This window comes from Acipenser ruthenus, chromosome 12 (genome assembly GCF_902713425.1).
Source record: "Acipenser ruthenus chromosome 12, fAciRut3.2 maternal haplotype, whole genome shotgun sequence".
NCBI classification, from domain to species: domain Eukaryota; kingdom Metazoa; phylum Chordata; class Actinopteri; order Acipenseriformes; family Acipenseridae; genus Acipenser; species Acipenser ruthenus.
This window is the reverse complement of record NC_081200.1, coordinates 36,037,661-36,045,023: the sequence shown is the minus strand read 5'-3', so window position 1 is coordinate 36,045,023 and position 7,363 is coordinate 36,037,661.

The following is a 7,363-nucleotide window of genomic DNA, read 5'->3' as shown; positions in this document are numbered from 1 at the left end:
TTTCCTTCCTTGCTAATTCATTCTACACTTTTAATGTGAGTTCCAGAATAAATAGCAATACTAAAAGAAACTTTGTTGACAAAGGTTTTGACGAGAAACCTTTTTTTGATGCTTTTTTCTTCAGTAATGCCAACTACCCTATTTGCTCCTAATTCTTTTGAATATATATATATATATATATATATATATATATATATATATATATATATATATATATTCAAAACTATGAGAAAATTTCAGAGACCGCTAAATTCACTCGTTACAATTCACTCATGTAAACATAAATATTGATCAGCGTCCTCATTGTGAACATTTCTGTTGATTAACCACAAAGTCACTGCTTCCACTTTACTTGGGCCCTTGATACTAGGTGCATGATTGTGGGTAACACTTCACACAGTGTCTCAAATTACTGTGTATTTACATAGTAGTTACTTAGTAAATATATGTATACACATAATTGCAATGTTATTATGCATAGTTACAATGTACTTAATGTGTCAACCTTTTTGCAAGATAGAACTCTAACCCTAACCCTAACCCTAACCTGATACAATTGTGTACTTCCATATATCATGCAAAAAGATTTACACATTAAGTGCATTGTAACTAACATTGTAATTACGTGTACACATGTATTTACTAAGTAACTACTCAGTAATTAGAGAAACATAATGTAAACTAGTTTTGCTTGCTCAATGCCATACCCTGTGAGTGCAATTGTAAACTCTTACGTTGAGGACTGTAAGAAGTATGTCCTGTAGTAATAATATATCCTCCATTGATTTGAGTTTTCTGCCAGCCCTTTGTTTTCTGTTGGACTCCGTGTTCACTTCATCCTCTCTGTTTCTCTCTCCCCTCTCTTTCCCTGTTTCTGCAGTACAAGAGGCTCAGTACAATACAGAAGAGAGCTCTCAGTAACCCAAACCCTAGAATGAAATGCATTGCAATAGCAGATGGAGAAACTCCATTTCCACACAGGTGAATTTCAATATCACTGCTAACAGTGACCTGCACATGTATAGTAACGGCTAAGAGTATATTATTAAAAAAACAACAACAAAAGAACAATCAGCAGCCTCAATGTCTTGCATTACTGATATTAGACGAAAGTTGAGAGAGTGTCAAACAAAATATAAAACTAGGCGTTTATATTTTGGTATGCATTCCGATCAGCAAACAAATCAAAAGATTTCTAACTGTATTATTTCTGCTATATTATTTAGTGCATTTCCATGTCCCTTCTTTAAATTGAAAAAGGCCCTTCATGTCAGTTTAATCTCCCAGTTAAAGGGACTTGGAAATTGGAAATAGAAATAAAAACAAGAGTAACACGTGTGATCAAATAATCAGCATTCATTAGCATTTCAGCACAGCAGGCCTCTTGTTTTACTCTGCTTTTTTTTTTTAAATGGCAACACTATTCCAAGCATTACAACTAGAAACCTGATTATTTGGTTCAAGATCTTTATTTTGGACTACAGTGTTTGTATCCAGATATTTTAAACTAGGATTCTGCCAATTTGGACCTTGAAAAGCAGAACTTAATTAACAATGTGTCTGAAAAATGCAGATTGAATAACTGACTGACTAACCTTTTGTACTCCAGTTATATCACTTTACATTTGTTATTGACCGGGACAGGTTGCATTCTTTATGGTCTCACAGAGTGTATTTTTTTCAGTTTGAACAGTACAGTTTATATTATTGTAATTAGTGTCTAGCCTTGTCTAAAGGAAACACACTTTGTGGTTTATAGTATGCTTGTTTTTTGAAGTGCAGAAGGGGGTGAAGTTAGGGTATCATGATCATTGCATATAAAATACATTATGTCAACCTTGACATTTTGTTGCCTCAACAAATTGTAGCCTGGCAGGGGATACAGTCCCACTGGGAGAAGATAGCTGTTGTATACCAAAGGGAGTATAGTCATAAAGCTGAGTAATAAATCTGTATATAAATCTGAAATGAAGGCATCTCAAGGTGATCCTGTGATCTATGCTGTATTTGCAGCTTCTTAGTAACTGGTGTCTCTGTTCAGGTAATGGCTTGCCCTGTGGAGGGGGTCCTTTCCAGACTGGTTTGTAAACAAGCCATCTTACTAGAAAGAAGGGGCACTGTCCCAGGGAACTGTCCTAAACCAAAGTGCAAAGTGCCTAATAGTCCTTATATTGTCTATTGTCTATCCCATTACAAATATAGGCAAACAAAAAAGAGTATCTGATTGTGGGCAACTATTTGCAAATTAATCAAATAATGAGTGATTCAGAGCTCTTGCTGGGCAATTCATATGAACTCAGAAAATGTAGAGAACATGTTTTGAAAAGAATGACTTTTAGATGTGTAATTGTATGGCTTTTGGGGATTTCGTTATTTTCTTGTAATTCTCTGCAGTCCATTTGCTATTCTGTATATACAGTGTACAGTCATCAGGGTGCTTTACAAGATTCCCAATAGACAACGATTCCACTGGAATAAATATCATCCATACTGTTCTGGGTTGTTGAACTTCCCTATTCATTTCAAGGGTTTTCATTTGTTCACAGATTGATGCAATTGTTCGATGACATATTCCAAGGCTAAAAGCAAATCATAAAATTATCAGAGGCAAAGATGAATAATAACACTTCAAAAAAGAATATTAACCATAATGGAATTTAGTCACAAAACACTGAATATTGCAACTTTACATATATATTTATAGACACTCTACTGATTTCTAAATACAACCCAATATTCACATGCCTGCCCATTCTGCTGGGTTGACGTACAGGCTGGAATGGCTTGCACTATAATCAGTCCCTGGTGTCTAAACTTTATTCTAGTTTTTTACATGCTAAAACATGCTCCCTTTACAGACTGATGACTGAAATGCATGATGCAATCCTCTACACTGTGACTGGCTGACGGGGACTAGCAATCCTAGCTGGTCCGATCCCAGTGCCGTGTGAAGGGATGTAGAAGCGAACAGTCTGACAGCAAGTCTGTTCTGAACACTGACCTCTCCACGCTATATCCCAATGCCAAATCAGCCTTAAGTCACACTAAACCCAGAAATAAAGGTTTTAGTTATTAACCCTTTTTCTCCATTGCAAACGACTTTGGTTCCCTCTAGTGTTCAACTTTTTCTATGCAGCTTGTAGAAGTAAAAGCTCTACACAGTCAGCTTTGAGAAACGCTGTCCAGACTCTCTCATCCTTTGAATGCCTGCACAGTCTCACGCAATACTTGTAACTATTAATAGTGGTTAGATAATGTGCTTGCTTGCATTTCACACACCAGTTTATATATATATTATTTGTTTATTTGCAGACGCCTTTATCCAAGGCGACTTACAGAGACTAGGGTGTGTAACCCCCTGGTTACAAGCCCTTTTCTTTAACCACTGGACCACACGCTGAAGTGAAATCATACTGCAGTAAAGCACAAAAACGTATGTTAAAATTATCCTTAGTAGTTAAGATTACAGTTAGATTTCATAAAACCTAGAACATGCCTTTTTAAAATGTTGTTCAGTATCTGGTCCACCCCAGCATAGGATATTAAGGCTGAACATTTTTAATATTGTGTTTTTTCCATATTATGTTTTCATTGTGCTGTAATTATGTGTGTATATAGCTTTTATGTGAATGCTTTTATTTTTTTTTAAAAAATGGACTGTTAAGTGCACAGATGCAAATTAATGGAGACATGCCAATCAATCACTGATATTAAATTGTGTGGCACTTTCTCCTGTTACCCGGCAACCGAACAGTTCCTGTAAGATGGTTCCCTGTGTCTGCGGTTTGCCATATGAAAAGTTAAATGAACCAGATTTTTTAATCTTAATGTTTCTGAAAAAAACGACAATTAAGAATCATCTTCCCTTAAGGCATCACATTTATTGGTTTACTTTTATGACATCCAAGCTGCTCGAAATATGAAAATCAAATCATCTATTTTATGCAATCTTACTGGAGTTCTAGTTGCTAAGTTTGCGTTACATTCTTATTTGAGAGAAACATGGACTTTGTTATATATTTACTCGATTTATTTTAGAGGCTATTGTTTAAAGAACTGCTGACAGTAGATGGCAGCAGAGCTCAAATAAACTGGTTTTCTTACAATCAGAGGAGCAAAGAGAAGTCATTCTTGCGAGTTAAAAATTCACAGGAATGATAAACTACTTAGATGTAACATTTTTTGTATTACAGTATTTTAAACTTTCCTTCTCTCATCCCAAAAGGTAAGAGTACTTAGTCAATACAGCAATTAATATGTGGAAACAAAGGTAAAATAACATATAGGAGGCTGTGTGGTCCAGTGGTTAAAGAAAAGGGCTTGTAACTAGAAGGTCCCCGGTTCAAATCCCACCTCAGCCACTGACTCATTGTGTGACCCTGAGCAAGTCACTTCACCTCCTTGTGCTCCGTCTTTCGGGTGAGACGTAATTGTAAGTGACTCTGCAGCTGATGCATTGTTCACACACCCTAGTCTCTGTAAGTCGCCTTGGATAAAGGCGTCTGCTAAATAAATAAATAATAATAATAATATACGATACCTTAATATTACACATTAAAAAATAAAAAAACCCTCTTATCTTGAATATTTTTTCTCTTTCTTTGCATCATTCAGTTTCAATACATTTCCATATATATATATATATATATATATATATATATATATATATATATATATATATATATATATATATATTCAAAGAGCTGACAAAAAAGAATTGAAATGAATGCAAACTTTCACATCTACTCCAGCAGAAGCTACATAAATTATATATAAAGAAGCCAATTTAGGTTCAGCAATTATAAATACATAAATTAGTCTGTGAACTGGGTAGGCCAACGAAGTAAGTCATTTAAACGACTGGGTTATCTTTGGCTGGGTCTCTGTGAAGCCATAGTGACACCCAGTGGCCAAACAGGAAACTCACAAGAGATTTCCCTTTCTATAGGTTTCAATCACTTTTTATTTGGTGAGCCCAACATGTAGAGCATTAGTTAAAGAAAAAGTTAATAATACCGGTGTGTTTATTGAATGATTAGAATGATTTGAAATGCCTCTGGCTCAACACAGTGTCCTCTTTGCAATGAATCCAGGGGGAGTGAAATAGCTGCTGCCTGATACTGCTTGTTTACCTGACAATTTCTTAGACACTCATCATGTCAGTGATACTTTCCCTTGATGGGTTGGGCACTTAAGTAATCTTAATTTCAAGCTTGCTAAGTGTTACAGTAGCTTTGCTAAGTGGTGCAGTTAACTTCAAAGACAGAAGACAGGCCAGGCACAGCAAGGGTTAAAAGAGGCCTTGAAACGTCCAGCAAACACCCTAGCCAGTTCTTCAGCAGTGATGCAAGGGGTTGAGTATGAACACTAATTCGCACCCAGTTTATTTGCTCGCTGAGCAAATAGGGGAAGCAGTGTGCTGGGTACTGTTTGAAAACTGCCCTCACAGTCTGCCTTTGTTTCATTCGGTTACAGGATGGAGACACTAGCTGCTAACCCAGGTACTAAGGGGATCTGAAATGACTTCACTCCTAACCCCTTGATAAGGGCATAGGGGTAAACTAGAAGGTAAAGCCTATGTCTCAAATATGAGTCCACATACATTCAGGAATTGAAGGTTGTTCTGGGTATCTGTCAAAACCTGGACCATATTTTCACCAGACGTAAGAGGACAACTACCAGGAAAGCCCAGCAGCTTCTCAATTTTCCCTACCATAACTTGTTGAATTCAAAATTAATACTGTTCTTGTTGAATGTTCAGTCTGTGATACAATTGCATGGGGACGCCCTGAAAGATGTCATAGAATGGTGGTACAGGGGCCAACAAAAGTCTCTTTTACAGCTATCAGTTAGAGAGGTGAACTTTTAATGAAAGGGGAAATGATTTGTCGTTTCTGCCTTTGCTTCTGTGTCAGGTGTAGAACTCTACCCATTAAGATGTGCTGCCAAACTCCATCTGCGTTTCCACTGATCAACGTTACTGTGCTTCAGTACATGCTCAGATTAGTTCTTGCGAAGCACCGTTCACCCTCAATTGAAAGTAATTGCTTGCATCTCTGAGGAAGTGCACACTTGCTTTGAAGTAGAAAGGCATGCTCAGGAAGAGAGCAACTACATCATGTTGGTGATAGGGAGAGATTGCACTGACCGGATGAGATATTATCCTTCCTTGAGTTGTGTGTGCTCAATCAGCATGCACTGAGAATGCTTTACTAACCAGTCTGTGCAATCTCTAATACAAATTGATTATCACAAACCTTGCAGTCTTGTACAATACTATATATTATACCGGTTGTGCTTTTCTTAAATGACCAGCCTCTTCAGCATGTTAGCTTGAGGACAGAAACATTAAAACGTTCTTAGAATCTCTCTTAGTTTTAGGATTTTTTTAATTTTTATTTCTTTGTTTTTGCATTGGTTGTTTGCAGATTAACTTGTCTATTGGCAAGAATTGTCATTTTTGTACACCCTTTGTATAATCCACACCTCATGCATATTACCCAGGTAGTGAAAACACCATAGCATACTATTGCATATAATACTACTCAGTCTGTATATAGTGTGCATACATTGCAGAACTTATTTCGTTAAACTGCTTTAAAAATGTAGTTGACCCCTATCCTCTACCTCGTTTAAATATGAACCTACTTTGCTATAATCATCACCTGCTATTGTTAGAATTAATACATTTTGGAGGTGTTGTCAACGACCTACAAGAGAGCACTGCTAAGTGAAAATTTAAAAAAATAATGTCAGCACTCTCCCCGTGGGAGTGATGGAAATCTCTTTGGGCGAGTGTTGGCTGTGTTCTTTAACTTCTTAAAATGCTTTTTAAAAAGCTTTTTCCACTTCCTCTTATTAGGTTGTGCTGTAAATGCCCCTTCATTTAAGTTCTGTAACCCAGTATAGGGTCGTGAAAATAAATGTATTTAAGAATAAATGGAAAGCATGAAATTACTTTAATTTTACATTTTTTCTTTTTTGACCTTACTTAATTTAACAAATCATGCCTCGGGCCCACGGTAATCAGTTTCATTAAATTAGAATAATTTCTAAACCTGCAGATGCAGTAGCTGAAAAATCGTCCAAACAGCACATTGAGGGCTGATTCCCTAAAATTATGTCTTATATTTCTTACATTTTCAGGCCTTTTACTTAAAAAACATTCAGCAGTTTGTTGGCCGTGCTCGAAAACAGAAGACAAGAAAGATAAGACAGGCTTTCTCTTAATCTAACCATCCGACAACACAGCCTGTTCACTTTATAAATGTCTTTATGTTAACAAATTGGGCTTTTTGTTTAGAATTATCTAGCTTGTTATTAACGACACCTAGTTACAAAAATGTACACGCTCTCATCTCTA